We start from the raw sequence: 16,287 nt of genomic DNA on the forward strand, positions 1-16,287 counted from the left end.
TAGTTGTTTCAGAATCTTTAAGATCTAAAAACTATCTTAATTATTCACCTAAAAATGGATTAAATAAAATTCCATGTTTTATATTTTTCTTGTGATTATATTTTTGTACCTATCTTTCAATAAATATTTTCTGTGTTAGTCATATTTCACCTTATAATCAGGGTTGTTTTAGCTATAATTAAGACCAAATTTATTTTATTTATTTTTTGACAGACACATCTATCTTTCAGAAATGAATGAATGCAATGTGTTCTTGTTATTGGGGATCAGACAAGGAGGTGACATCAGACACATGACATAGGCTTCCTTTTTAGTATAACTTATATCTATTATATAAGTTATTAGATGAGTCAAGTGATTCTCAGCTTAGAAGATTGGACAAAGTACAAAGTCATTGTAATGTGAGGACTATTACAACACCCTGTACATCCTGCGGTATTTAGCAGGTGATATAGCCTTGATCTTCTACTTTGGCTTTGAATTCATTGGCTCATTCCTTTAGACCAAAAATATACAAAACGACTTGTAAAATAACAATAAAATAATGACAGTTCTATTTATGTCAGGGTGTGGCATATCAGGCAAGATCTAATTATTTTACATGCACTCAGATTTTTTTTTTTTAATTCTCAAAAAAAAAAAAAAAAACCTACAGGTTAGATTGACTTTATTATTGGCTCAATTTTGCAAGTGAAGAGAAATAAGCTTAAGCTAGATTCTCCTATGGCCACTAAATGGTGGCTGCAGTTCCCTGCATTGCACCTACATTGTATCTAAATATCATGGTGTACTTTGCTGCTTCCGTGTCTGTAAATCCCCCCATAACTGTTAATATTGCCTAGCTTTGGTGGCATGTTTACCTGAGTTCAATTTGCATGATATCATCAGACCATAAACAGATCGATAGAAAAAACAAAAGATGGGCAGGAAGAGAGAAAAAATATGCTGCCTTAGGAACTCTTAGTTTTTTCCTTTCTCTAGCTCACTTTCTGATCTGGTTGTCTTTGCAATTTCTCTTTACAAATGAAAGCCCCAAAATAATTGCAGACGAATGAGGACTGTAGGAGCAATTTTTGACACAAGGCCTCTCACTAAATGAGTAATTATAAAGCAGTTCTACAAGACTCTTTTTTTTCTTTCTGATTAATTAAATTGCAGAAACTTTGATTCTTTCACTTAAAATAACACATAACTACAAGCTGGTTACTTAAGGATAAATTAATATATGTTTTAAAGATATTCATTCTTAAAAGTCTAGTAGGCGTGCTTCATAATTGCATATGTGTATATACTTCTCTCAAAATTAGCTAAATTCGTGTTTAACAGTCCTATTTTTATCTAGAATTTGTCTGTAACAAAACGACTGACCCTTTACATAGGTTAAGGCCAAAATATTCAATTTTATGTAAGATCAAGAAGACACAAATTTGCACATTTTTATAATAACAAGTCATAAATGTGCTGTTTTATAACAAAGTTTTCTTTGATACTACTAAATTTCTGATTGACATGAAAGGTGGTGGGTGATTAGAGGTCAGACTGCTTAAGCTTAATTCTAATTCCATCACGTTCCAGCTGTGAGATCTTTGACACTTTATCGTCAGTGTTTCCATTTCTCCTGTAACCTGGGGAAATAACAGTAATAAATAAAAATAACTTATTATTTGCGGTTTCTGAATGATTTAAAACTTTAAGCTTAAATAAAATTATAATTTTTCAGGGTATTTTTTAGCCTTTGAGGTAATAACAAATTTGTGATTTCTTGAAGAAAACATTGTAATAGATGCTTACACATGAATAAAAACATTTTTGAAGCTTGATAATTTTTTGTTATATATATATTTATTTTATATAGAATTCATATTTATACAATTAGATATAGAATTATATATCGAATTGTTGTACATCTCTTGGACAATAAAATTTTTCTCTACTTAAGTTATAACTTACTAAAGTTCTTCCTTTATTCATTAATTTTCCACTTTGCTCTTTAACAATAAAGCATCTTACCAAATAGCTATGATTAGAGGCAAAAGGGAAGGTAGACAATGAATAAATAAAAGGAAAAAGGCTGTACCTTTTCTGGCCTGGGCATTCTCAGTGGGAGAGAGCCATCACCTGGATTGAGGCTCGGACACTGATGGCAAACAGCCACGCAGAGGGACCTTCTGTGCACTCTGGGGCATGGTCAAGTGGTGGGTGATGGAGGCTGCTGTTTGCCATTTGCAACTTAGTTGTCAGTTGCATCTGCTGAGCAGGCTTTCTGTGGAATTTACTTCAAACCCATGAGGTTCACAGGACTGCTATGATTACATTAGTTTGAGCACAGAGAGACTCAGTTTTTGTTTTTCATTATTCATAAGGTAAAACCCTTGAGCTTCAAACCAGTGGCAGGAACTTGTCATCAGTTACTATTTATAAAAAATTACAGTCACTCTTTTCAGGGACATTGTGCACTGAGTGTAAAGGGGAGAGGGGACATGAATATTAAATATGGATTATTACTTTCTGTTTCTGTTCTGATGTACATGGGCACTTTCTTCCTGTCTTATAAAAATGGAATATAAAAAATTTCAAACCAATTATTCAATAGCAGTTTTAAAATATTTTACTGGAAACAATTTTAATGTTATAGAAGAGTTGACAAATAATATAAAAAGTTCCAGTTTATCCTTCATCTAGTTTTTCTCAGATTGATATTTTACGGATCTCTAGGATAATTAACATAACTAAGAAATTCTCATTAATATCATGCCATTAACTAAACTACACACATTTTTTGAATTTAACCAGTTTTTTCCCTAATATTCTTTGTCTGTTATAGGATTGAATGGCTAAGTTTTTACATATTTTCATTCTTTACAATAGCAATCATTAGAACATCATTATCACCATTTGAATGCTGCTAAAACTGAAGTTAAGAGAGATTAAACGACACTTCTAGAAAAGATTGGTCTTGTGGCCCCAACTCCACACCCTCTCCACCAGACCATACTGTCTCTCAGCATACAAGACAGATTCACTGCAGATAATCATTACATTTTTTACTGGGAACAAAAAAAATGAGCAGTTTTATTAAAATTTCTTTGTGTACTTAAGTTGCCTTAAAAAACATACATTTACATTCACTTGGCAATTACTTAATGATATATTTAAAAGATGAATAAAGGATGGCTAATATCATTGAATTATATAGTATAGATACATGTATGTATTCCCAAAACAGTTTAATATACTTACTGTCCATTTGCATTTCTTGTCATAAAAACGTTATTTTTATGATTCATTGTTTTCTATTGATTTTTGCTATAAGCAATTTCTTACTGATTATATTGATAAATTGAAAATATTAGCCTGTTTTCTCATAGGTGCTTCATTCCGCTCCTTATTTTTTATTTCCATTTGACCTTATAAATGCAAAATTTTCATTCGAAAGAATTTGTTTTCATTTTGGTTGTTATTTTAGGCTGTCAAAATGTCAGTCATTATCTTTTTAGTTTCTGGAATTTTGGTCAGGCTTAGAAAATTTTTATTCACTCTAAGATTTAAGAAAATAAACTTGACAGAAGTTGCATGTGTGTATGTGTCTGTGCATTTAGCTGCTTTACTAAAGTATTAATCACATGGCATAAAATTTAATCATTTCAATTAGTATCCAATTTAATAACACAATACAATATGAGAACATTATTATCACCAGTAGAAGACGTCCTATGTTCATTTGCAATCAGTCTCCATTCCCATCCTTACTATCTGAATAGGTTTGTCTTCTCTAGATATTTAATAGTAAATAGAATGATACAATATGTGATCTTTTGTGTCAGGTTTCATATACATAGTATAATATTTGTGGAATTCATCTATATTCTGACATGCATTAAGTCTTCCAATCCACGAGTATACAACTCTATATATTTGTTTAATTTTTTTCTCAGCAAAATTTTGTAGTTCTCAGTGGATACATTTTGCACTTCTTGTGTTAAATTTAATTCTAAGTATAATTATTTTTATGATATTGTGAATAAAAGTGTTTTATTTTATTTTTAGATTTGCATTGCTTTTATGTAAAAATTATTTTAAAAATATATTGTAACTCTGCTGTTATCCATTTAAAATGATCTAGTAGATGAAGATGATTTTATATTGAAAAGTATAGTGAACTAGATGTTATAATTATATATATATATAATTTGCATTAAAATGTATGGATTTAGGTTTAGACAATTTTAAAAGGTTTCCGATGTCAATGAATGTATGATTGTTTGGCAGGTTATTCAAAACTTTGTAGGTTAGAGAACATTGTATGATTCCATGGCTGGGCATTGTAGGATATCTAATGTCCCTGGTTCTGGCATAACAGTTTCCAATAGCACTCCCTCATCAATCATTATGGCAACTACACACACACACACACACACACACACACACACACACACAGAGAGAGCTATCATTTTAAGAAGTGCTCCTTATAAACCTAAAAGCAACAAATGAACAGGACAAACAGAGGCTCGTGGACATGGACTATAGACTAGTGATTATTAGAGGGTAGGGAGTAGGAGGAGGTGGGAGGTAGACAGGGTAAAGGGGGTCAAATATGTGGTGACAGAAAGAAATCTAATTATGAGAGATGAACACACAGTGTAAATATATATACACCTTACTGTTAAAGTGTACAGCTGAAACTTATTGGATTTCATTAACCAATTTCACCATAAAAATAATTAATTAATTAAATTTTAAAAATAAATAAAAAATAAAAAACATAAAAAGTGCTCCTTAGATAATATACTATGTCCTACTATGAATCACTCTGTAGAACATACCATATAATGTCTGAGCCTGTATATTCTCAGACAATGAGTATGTCCTTGTCTTTCTAATGCCTAGCACGGTATCTGGTAAGTAAGTATTCAATATGTCTGTTAAGTTAACTGTATATTGAACAAAACCTGGGATATTTCTAGCAATAAATTTACTATCTAGTTGAGGTGATTCCTTGGATAGGGCCTCATCCACATTTATTACTTTACTCTAATGTTAGTGTCTTACACTTATGATATTCATTGACTTCATTTCATAGGTAGAGGAAAGGAAGACAAAAGGCTTTAAAGAATATACACACACACACACACACACACACACACACACACACACACACACATATATATATACACACACATATACATGTACATATATGTATATACATATATATGTATAATTTTTTTAATTGCTAGAGAATTTTAATTTGACTTAAAATGTCTAGTTTTATTTTGAATCCCTAATCAACCTGGTCACCTTCTTCTAAACTGTTTAATTCCTTAATAGCTTTCTTTTAAATGTGGTACACAAAATCAGCCATAATAATCTAAATGTGTTTCTAGTGAAATTTATGTAGTCCTTTTAAATTATGGTGTAGATTGTTTATATATCTATTTATAATTTCATTGTAAGACTAAGAACTTATTATGAGAAATACTTTAACTTATTACCTCTAAATAATGAGTTGAATTAAAATTATTGAAATGTGTTGAAATTTTTATATAGAACCAGACCATAGTTACATATTTAACTATGATGTTAGATTGTTGAAGATGAAGTGTTGAGATAATAAGTCAGTGTAAAATTATTCCCACCATATTTTTTATCACATTGATTGTGTATATCTTTATGATACAATAGGGTATGAAATTGCCTGAGTCTGAATGTAAACAATATTGTTCTGTTAAGTCTTCGAAAAGTAAAAAGCATGAATAGAAAACATAATTTTTCCTAGAAGACTCAATCCTTGCAAACTTAAGATATAGTTTTTTATCATAGTTCTGTCTTTTCTGAACAACCTTAAAAAAAACTGTCCATCAAAATTCTTCATAACATTTGATTTTGCAGAAAAAGAAACTTATAATATCAGTACATTTATCAATGTCATTCATTGTTTTTATTTATTGTCAGTCCAAAGTCCTCCTCTTTTGAGCCTACATGCTCGTGGCAAACTTCTTTGGGTATCCATCATACTTACATTCCCTAGTGTTTGGAACAATAAGATACTCTGTTATTTGTGCCTTTTGCTCAAATTATGTTTGCTTAAAAGCATCTCCTTTATTTTTAAGGTGTCTCTATTTTTCCTCATATAACTGCCTTTTTTGTATTTCCTGTGTCTGACGATGACACTTGCTCTAGCATTTAACATTTTGAAATTTTTTGGCATATTTTCTTCCCACTGACTTCTCTTTACTCAGTTTTTAATATCTCTCTCCCAGAGCAACAGTTAACCCATCTGACATAAAGAAATATTATTTTCCTTAGTCAACACAAGGGACTGGGGTTCCTAATATCATATAAAGTCCAGGACAGTCCCAGTCAATTAAGAAGTATTCTGTAACAAGCTGATATTTCATTTAACTGCTCATGTGACTTTGGCTCAGTATTTTAAGCCAATGATATCTTCCTTTCTAGGAGTTTTAAGTGTTAAAAAACATAATGTGACGAACTACTTTTTATTACTGGTGGAAATGCAAAAAGAATGGTACAGCCACTTTGGAAGAAAGTTTGGTGGTTTCTTACAAAGTTAAATGTATTCATGCCGTATGGTCCATCAGTTGCACACCTTGGTATTTTCCCAAAGAAGTTGAAAGCCTCACACAAAAACTTATACTCAGCTGTTTATAGTAGCTTTATTCATGATTGAATAAGACAACCTGAAAAGGCTATTTATGTATGATTCCAATAATATTACATTCTGGAAAGGGCAAAACTACAGAGACAGTAAGAAGATAAGGGGTTAGGGTGGGAGAGGAGAAAATAGAGGAGCACAAAAAAAATTTAGAGCAAATACTCTGTATGATACTGTAATGATGAATACGTATCATTTACAGTTGCCCAAACCCATAAAATGTGCAACACCAAAAGTAAAACATAAGATTAAACTATGGAAGTAGGGTGATTATGATGTGTTAATGTAGATTCATCAGGTGTAACAAATGTACTACTTTAGTGGGGGATGTTGGTAATAGGGGAAGCCATGTATGTCTGTGGGCAGGGGATATATGAAAAATCCCTGTACCTTCCTCTCAATTTTGTTATGAACTTAAACCTTCCCTAAAATATGGTCTTAATTAAAAGAAAAAAAATACACAATGAGATGTCACTTCACATCCACTAATATGGCTATACTTAAAAATATGAATAATGAAAAGGGCTGGTGATGAAGTAGAGAAATTAGAACTCTCACACATTGATGGTTGGGATTATTAAATGGTGAAATTATAAAATGGTGCAGTTTGGCAGCTCTTTCAAGTTAAAGAGTTGCCATATGCTCTAACAATTCAACTTTTCGGTATGTGCCCCAAATAATGAAAACTTATCAAAAGCTTGTACATGAATGTTCATAGCATTATTATTCCTAGTAACCAAAAGTGGAAACAACCCAAATATCCATCAATTTATTTATGGATACTTATATATAGATAAATAAAAGATGTTATATCCAGGCAGCAGAAATATGTTCAGCAAAAAAAAAAAAAAAAAAAAAATTGATACAACTAGAAACATGGAAGCACCTTAAAAATTTTATGCTACCTAAAGACTAAGTCACAAAAGACTGCATACTGTATGATTGCGTTTATATGAAAGGTTTAAAATGGGAAAATACATAGAGATTGAAAGTAGATTAGTGCTGTCTGAAGCTGGGGATAGGGAAGGTAATAAGGAATAACCACACATAGGTACAGGGTTTCCTTTTAAGACAATGAAAACACTCTAAAATGTGGTGATGTTAAATTGATAAGAACAAATACTACACTTAATCTTAGCCAAAAGGCCAAGAAGCAATAAGTATTTAAAATAAATAAATAAAATTAACACTCTAAAATGTGGTGATGTTAAATTGATAAGAACAAATACTACACTTAATCTTAGCCAAAAGGCCAAGAAGCAATAAGTATTTAAAATAAATAAATAAAATTTAAAAATATGCTGATGCCTGTAAAATTTAGATGTGCTAAAATCATTGAATTATACACTTTAAGTGGATGGGTTATGTGGCATGTGCATTATATCTCACTAAAGCTATTTTTTAATATATATATAAAACATAATTTCTGTCAAAATACTTTGTAGCTGCTAAGTAATATATAAACGCACTTTTTTTTTTTTTTTTGCTTGCTGGAAATAACCTGGATACTTTTACGAAAATTTACATTTGAATACTCCTATCATTCTACATTTAGCCTTTTATTACATCATTTCCTAGTCAAATCTTTTAGTCCTCTTTTGGCTACTACTATTTCTACATGGGAACAATAAATTAATTTTGTTTTCTTGAATTCTTTCAAGTCCTTTACTCATAAAAATCATTTAATATACCATAGAATCAAATAGTTTAAGTTTTTGATTGTTTGTTTTGGATGAGAATTTATTTTTGACAAAAATTACTTTGATATTCTTTAAAAAAATAATACCAATATTAGAAAGAAGAAAAATTTGACAGTTGTAGAAAACTAACTCAATTTGAATTGCAAATTGCAGACACTAAGCACTAGAGTAAGACATACAGATTTTAACTTAATTAAATTCCAATAAGTTTAATAGGCAGAAGGTACTCAGGGAATAACCATAAAGACTGTCATTTTACTTACTTAGACTCTTTCCCAATGATCTAGAAGAGAATGAACATCCCAGGAATTAAACGTAAAGTTGATAACAAGTCAACATCTTAAAACATACCAGTTAGATTAATATAAAGTAAATATAAAACATAATATAATTATAAAACCAAATCAAATCACGTACTCATTTCCATAAACACCTTAGAGAATGTATGTATATCACTTCTTAGAGAATTTTAGAAGGCAAGGTCACTTACATATGTTTTTGATAAACTGAATTTTGAAGACAATGAACATGAGTTTCAGTTACTCTCAGCTTTGACCTTTTGATTGGAGCAATTTGGAAAACTTATAAATAAAAGAAGTTATATTTGTTTTCACTTGGAATAGGTTTCCTTGGATAAGCCTTTATTTTTCAAATCAATATAGCTCCACAGCAATTAGTAATTCTTTCCTGTTTTCTGTCCCTTTCCTTCGCAGTCCATATGGGTTCTATGATTAGGCAGACACATTCTTTTTTGGTTTAGTTTGGTTTGTATTTTCCTCTTGTCTCTCAGTAAATGCATGGATTCCTGTTATATTCTATTCCAGAGAGAAATAAGACCAATAGCGAAGACAAAGTAAGAATGTACAGATGGATCCAGTAACTTAGAATATTGAGCAAAGTGCAAGGTAAGAGGGCAAGTGAAATTTATTGGATTATTTATTTAAGTGCAAGAAAAATATAGTGACATTTTGAATAGTTCCTGAGACAATGGTTTGATTTTATGAACTGCATTCATTTTTATTAATATGAGTATAATTTATAGGAGATGAAGTCAGCATGAATTAAAATTAGAGTACTGAGGGTGTGTGAGTCCCTGATGTTCAAGAAAGAGTGATTCATTGGGATATTAAAATTTATGTGGCAAAGATCATCACACTTTTCCAGAGCTATTCAAGTTACTAGTCATAAATAACGTTACTCTTTATTAATGTCTATTCATTCAACTTGTTATTATCATTAAAGACTGGTTGCCATTGAGAAAAACAAAAATCTAGCATTATAGAATGACAAAGGAATTGTTTGTTTTGTACTAAGCTCTGGTACTGGCTTATTTTACAATGACAAAGTTTACAGAATGAGAACAAACGTAAGTAAAATCATCTTTTTTAAAAAATTAAAGTGTAAGTTGACATAAATATTATTTAGTTTCAGGTGCACAACATAGTAACCTTACATTTATATATCTTACAATGTAGTCACTATGATGTCTATTAACCCTCTGTCATCATACAAAGTTGTTTTGATGTTATTGAATATATGCCCAGTGCTGTACATTATATCTCTGTGAATTGTTTATTTTATATCTGGAAGTTTGTACTTCTTATTCCCCTTCACCTTTTTCACCCATTCCACAATCTCCCTTCCCTCTGGCAATCATCAGTTTGTTCTCTGTATTTGTGAGTCTGTTTCTGTTTTGTTTTGTTTGTCCTTTTTTTTTTTTTTTAGATTCCATGTATAAGTAGAATCATACAGTATTTGTCTTTCTCTGACTTATTTTACTTAGCATAATACCTTGTAAGTCCATCTACAGTGGTGCAAATGCCAAGATTTCATTCTTTTTTATTACTTAATGATATATAACATCTTCTTTATCCATTCATCTATCAATGGACACTTAGGTTGTTTCCATATCTTGGCTCTTGTAAATAATGCTACAGAGAACACAGAGGCATATGTATCCTTTTGAATAAGTGTTTTGTTTTCTTTGGATAAATGCCCAGAAGTGGAATTTCTGGGTCATATGGTAGTTTTATTTGTAAGACCTGAAACCATGAACGTTCTAAAGAAAATATAGGCAGTAAACTCTTTGACATCAGCTTTAGCAATCTTTTTTGGATATGTCTCCTCAGGCAAGGGCAACAAAAGCAAAAATAAACAAATAGAACTATATCAAACTAAAAAGATTTTGCACAGCAAAGAAAACTATCAACAAAAAGAAATGACAACTTACCGAGTGAAAGAAGTTATTTGCAAATTACATACTTGGTAAGGGGTGAATATCCAAAATATATAAAAAAACTCATATACCTCAATATCAAAAACAAAAAATCTGATTTTTAAATGAGCTGAGGGCCTGAATAGACTTTTCTCAAAAAAGACATACAGATGGCCAAGAAATGTATGAAAAGATGCTCAAAATCACTAATCAGGGAAATGCAAATTAAAACCATGAGATATTAGCTCACACCTGACAGAGTGGTGATTATGAAAAAGTCAACAAACTACAAGTGTTGATGAGGATCTGTCGTCCACTGTTGATTAGATTGTAAATTGATGTAGCCAATTTATGTATGGAGTTTCCACAAAATTTGAAATAATCTTGTGAAAAAAATTGTACTTCTGTCATCTCAGAAACAATTAAATCTGGTGAACAAAACACCAAACGTACGTTATACACTGAGGATCAATCTAATCTTAGCAGGAGGATTCAACAGCCTTCATTAAATAACAAAACTTTATTAATTTCTTTAAATATACAGTTGACTCTTAAATGTATTCCCAGAAATAAGTGAGATATCAAAACTTTAGTTAATTGATAATTGAAATTGGTAAGATAGTAGGAAATTGGTAAGAAAGTATAGACAACCTTATTTTCTTTCAAATCAATTTTTCCTTTTATCAATATTTGTTTGGAATTGTCTTTTTAAAACATTTCTGAGATATTTATTTGTATACATTATTATCAGCAAGTGCCATGTGATTTCCACATATGGAAAAATCTTTAATTTTAAAATACATAAAATTATTTAAATGTAACTTTTAAAAATACTATCTATTTCTGAAGTAAGCCTATTTTGGAAAATAATATTTTTAAAAATACCTGTGGTTTTGTGTTCTGTTTTGTTTTGCTTTTCATGTTATTCAAGATACTAGTGTTTTTAATCCCCATGGGTGAATCTCTGAAGGTGTTTCAGCAGCTTCAAAGCCTAAATATAGTTTTCATCAAAGACTGGAATCCAAGCCTCTGAGCAGAAAATTTCAACCAGTCAATTTCTTGCATGGTTTGTATTTAGCTTACTCAGGAGGTTTTAAGTGCCACAAGAAATCATTGAAACAATAATTCCTGAAATGCATTATGCATTATTTGTTTTGCCCTCAATAAGTGACTATATTCACTACAATATTTAGCAACTCATTTTTTCTTCATAATTTCTCTTACTTTGTAATACCTTGGGGAAAAGAAAAGTAGTAGGCTTTTTAAAACATAGGAACAAAGATAAAACCAACCATATGAAAATAAAGAAACTTATGTTTATACATTCAAGGTGCTGTGGTACTGAAAACTCATTTTAGCATGTTATTGACCAAAATTAAGTAAAGTGAAAAGGTTTTTCTTAGATTCTATTCAGGTAAGTTTATTTACAATATCACAAATAGACCATAGATGAAATGATATTTCAAATAAGACTTTAATTAATTTACACGAACAGAAATAAGAATATAATGTAAAACACAAATGTAGTTTTAGATTTTCTAGAAGCCACATTTTAAAAAGTAATGAAAAAAGAATTTAAAAAATTTAAACCGATATACCCAAAATAGTACCATTCAATATGTAATCAATATAAAAAAATTTTGATTAACTTTTATATTAAATATTGGAAATCCAATGAACAGTGAAGGATTAGAATGTTCTAAAAATAAATTTTTAACTTTTAATAATTATAGTTTTCTAATGAGGTAATTACTTTCCATAGTGGTACTCTAGGGAAGTATGCCCTTGTGGTGGCAGCAAGGACATTGTCCTCCTAACGAAATCTGTCAAAACCACATTGGATTTTTCAAAGGACATATTACTAGGCACTCTCAAAATTTTGAGAAGTTGCTCTTTCTGAGGGGCAGAAATTGTTTAGGAGTGGGCGTCATTAACTTTCACCTAATTTGACTTCTCATTTTTTGAAAGTTGCTGGTACACAGAGTTTAATTTATTGATGACAGGCACAATATCTTTTAGGTGGTTGTCATACAAAAATATTGAGAACGAATACTCTAATAGGGAAAATCGAACTGAAATTATGTAAAATGCATGAAGCAAGAAACCAGTGTGATTTAGTTTGGGAGGACTGTCATTAAGAAAACAGAAAAAATAAAGGAATTTAGATATAAATCAAGTATTTGATTTGCATTTCTTGATGGAGATGGATACAGTACATAGAAAATGTTATTAATGCTTGTTTTGCTCCTCCCTATCTAGTAACCCAGATCCCCTCTCCCCCAGAGATTCTCACTACCCAAATCTGGAAACATCAGGGCTGGGCTTACATAGGAGGTCTCAAACTCATGATTTTTTCTCTTTCTTTTTCTTTTTAACCTTTTTTTCTTATACATTCTCCTGGTCATTCTCAGTAGATTCTGGATAGGAGATGACCAATATCTGATGTCCCCAGTACTCACCCTCTCTTTCATTTCTTCAATTTTACTTTTAGTTCTAAGCTTCCCCTATTATTCTTTCACTGAAAATAGGAGAAATTTACTTCTTCCTGAAGGTATTCCCTAGATGGAAGAGATATTTCTACAAATCTTTGGTCTAGAAAATGAACAATTTCTGGAGAATAGGACACTTCACAGTTGCATTTAATCCTCTCCTTCTACTGTATATGGAGCCATCAAGCTCCCTATTAAAATCTCTAAAACATTTAAGAGAATAATGTCTTAATGACCAAAGCATTCTTCCCAACAGACCATGTGTTCACATTGGAGGCATGTTAGGAGCTCTAATGTCTCCTGACCAAACAAAGGGATTTTATTTACACGACTTGCTTGACCTTTTCAACTGTTGGGTTGAGTCAAAAGAAGGAGCCATCACAGCACTGTTCTGACTGAACAGTTCTCTTGGATATCTTAGATTGCTACAGTATTAGCTGATTTGGTTCCTGATGGTGTTAGGCTTTTTTTCCTTAACCCAATCATATCCAGAACTGCAAAAATTATTCATTCTTAAATTTATATTAACCCTATTCAAGTTCAGCAAATACAATGCCTGGTCTCCCAACCATGTCCTTCAACTTTGGTGACATGTCGTGATGGTTATTTAATAAAAATACAAAGACAGAGAGCTCTTATCACTGTTACTGATACTGTTTATAAATTGATTATATGTGTCTCAATTTTCTTTATTAAAGTGAAACAAGTATAGAAACCACTCATGAAAGAATAGAAAACAAATTTAAATCAAAGCTCATTTCTCATGACATTCTTTACTTCGAACATTTTCTCTTTTTTCCTTGTTGTTTCACATGTTTGCACTTTCCTTTCCTGAGAAGCCTTCTGGAAAATACAGTGTAAGTGTTCTTTTTTTCCAGATTTTTTTTTTAATAAGAAACATCCAGTGGGGATCTTATCTTTCCCATTCTTTCTCCTTCCACTTATGGCCCCAAGCTATAGGTAATGGGGCAAAGGCTGTGGGAACTCAGCTCAGTCATTTTGCTTTCATCTTTATATGTAAAACCTGCTGCTATACGTAGAACTAGGGGATTTGATTTAAGAAACTTCCAAATCCCCTAACAAAGAGAAGAAGGAGCATAAAACCCCATTAGAAATAGGAACTGGATGGATTTGAAACCCTTACACTTCTTTAGAAGTGTGTTCTTGTAATGGTTTGAACTGTGCCTCCCTAAAATTCATATAATGAAGTCCTAATTCCTAGTACCTCAAGAAGTGACTCTTTTGGAAATTGGGTAGTTGAAGATGTATTTAGATAAGATTAGGTCATACAGAACAGTAGGATATTTGCTTCAGATTTTATTATTTTTTTTAATTAATTGAATGTTAGAGATACAAATAAAACTTCGTCACCATCTTTTCTCTTTTTCTCTTGAAAAGTAATCACGATCTTAAAGTTAGTATATATCATTTATGCTTATGTTTTTAATTAATACAACAACCATCAAATCAATTGAGTTTCACCACCTACCAGTAATTGTTCTAAATATTTTACATTATCATGTCAATTAAATAAACTAGCAACTATAGTATTCCCATCTTACATATGAGGGAAAAATAGCCTTAGGAGAGTGAGCAGCCATGTGAAGTCACACAACCAGTAAGAGCTGGACTGGAATTTGAACCAAGATATTTTGGCTCCAGAGATTACATATTTAAATGTTCATACATAGTCTATACACATAGGACATATGTATGTACCTTTAAACCATTTATGGTACTATTTTAAGATTTAAATGTTTATATAAATGATAATATTCCCTAAGTATTCTCATCAGCCTGCTTTTCCCTCAACATTACAATTTTTGTTATTTATCCATATTTATACAAATAGCTCTATTTTATCTATTTCTTAACATGAACATCAGTGTTTCTGAATGTTGTGTAAGATTTCTACACCCCAAAATAATGTCCTATATAACAGATTGGGTGAGTGAAGGGCAAATATGAAAAAAGAATTGAGAACAGACTTTGTAGGACATCAAATTTATTCTTAGGCAGGACAAGAAAAAAAAGTGCACACAAAATTGAGGATCTAGACACTGTTATTATTAAAACTAACCATATTTATATACATATCTCCTAGAAAGTCTTTGTATATTCTCAGATACATGAATCACATATTGAAGAACATTGATATAGATGATTAATATATTTCAATATGGTCCAGCAAGGTTGCTGACAAAAATCTAGTTATAAAACATTAACCATGTATTTAAAGGAATTTATAGTAATGGCTTGTTATAAAAAAAATTTTATATAGTACTAGTAAATTTGAATTTAGTTATCTTGCCAATGAGTAAGCAAAATTCAATTTGTTTTGTTTCATTTATCAATCACATTGTATGGTGTAGTGTTAATAATACATGCGAAATCATATTTTAGATGGAATCATCTTTGTAGAGAAAAGAAACCAGAGGAAACAAAATTAGTTAGAAGGCTAGCACAATTACTCAAAGAAAGATTAGACTTGTGCATATGGGCAGTGGGGTTTGAAAATGTTTGCAAATAAAAATCAACAAGTGATTTTTAAACATAAAGAGTTGTTTATGGTCAGAGTACAAGAAGGAGTCATTAATAACTTTTATTCTTACCAAAGAATGTATCTGTGACTCAGAATTAATAATGCTTTAATGCTGAATTGTAAGAGTTTCAAAGAGAAGAGTTATAACAACAATTAAAAAGGTTACAGGAAGATTTGTTGAAATGAAATTGACTTTTAAGATGAATAAGGATATATTTGAATTTAAAAATATTATTGATTCTATTTTCTTATCAACAAGAATCATAAAATAAAGCTTGCAAAAATAGAAAAATACACAGAAGGAAATAAAAAGTACTGGTATGCCCTAGAGATAACCTATGTGATATGTGTGTATGTCTGTTTAAGACATTGAAATCAGGCTATGAACATATTATTTTAATATGTTTATTAATAAGCCTTTCTAGATCAAATCATATGAAGATGATAATTAAGCAGTGAAGGAATGACACTCAGGTGATCTTCATGAGATTCTTCTTTACAGATACAAGCATGTACCAAACAAATCCATTTACAGAATGATGACACCATCCAAAGAAGCCAGAGTATTTCTATTATGACCCTTTAATTAGAATTTCATATTTTAGAGTTTTCCAGAAGAAACTTAATTGTCATAAATGTTAAAATGTCTTTAGAATGATCATCCAAGAACA

At 30.8% G+C, this 16,287-nt stretch overlaps 2 pseudogenes; both read right to left on the reverse strand.

The window, feature by feature from the left end:
• Nucleotides 1-7,723: 7,723 nt before the first annotated feature.
• On the reverse strand, nucleotides 7,724-7,828 carry LOC111737995 (annotated as a pseudogene).
• On the reverse strand, nucleotides 7,829-7,934 carry LOC111737996 (annotated as a pseudogene).
• Between the last annotated feature and the right edge of the window lie 8,353 nt (nucleotides 7,935-16,287).

The sequence above is a fragment of the Pteropus vampyrus genome, unplaced genomic scaffold (assembly GCF_000151845.1).
Source record: "Pteropus vampyrus isolate Shadow unplaced genomic scaffold, Pvam_2.0 Scaffold33, whole genome shotgun sequence".
NCBI lineage: Eukaryota > Metazoa > Chordata > Mammalia > Chiroptera > Pteropodidae > Pteropus > Pteropus vampyrus.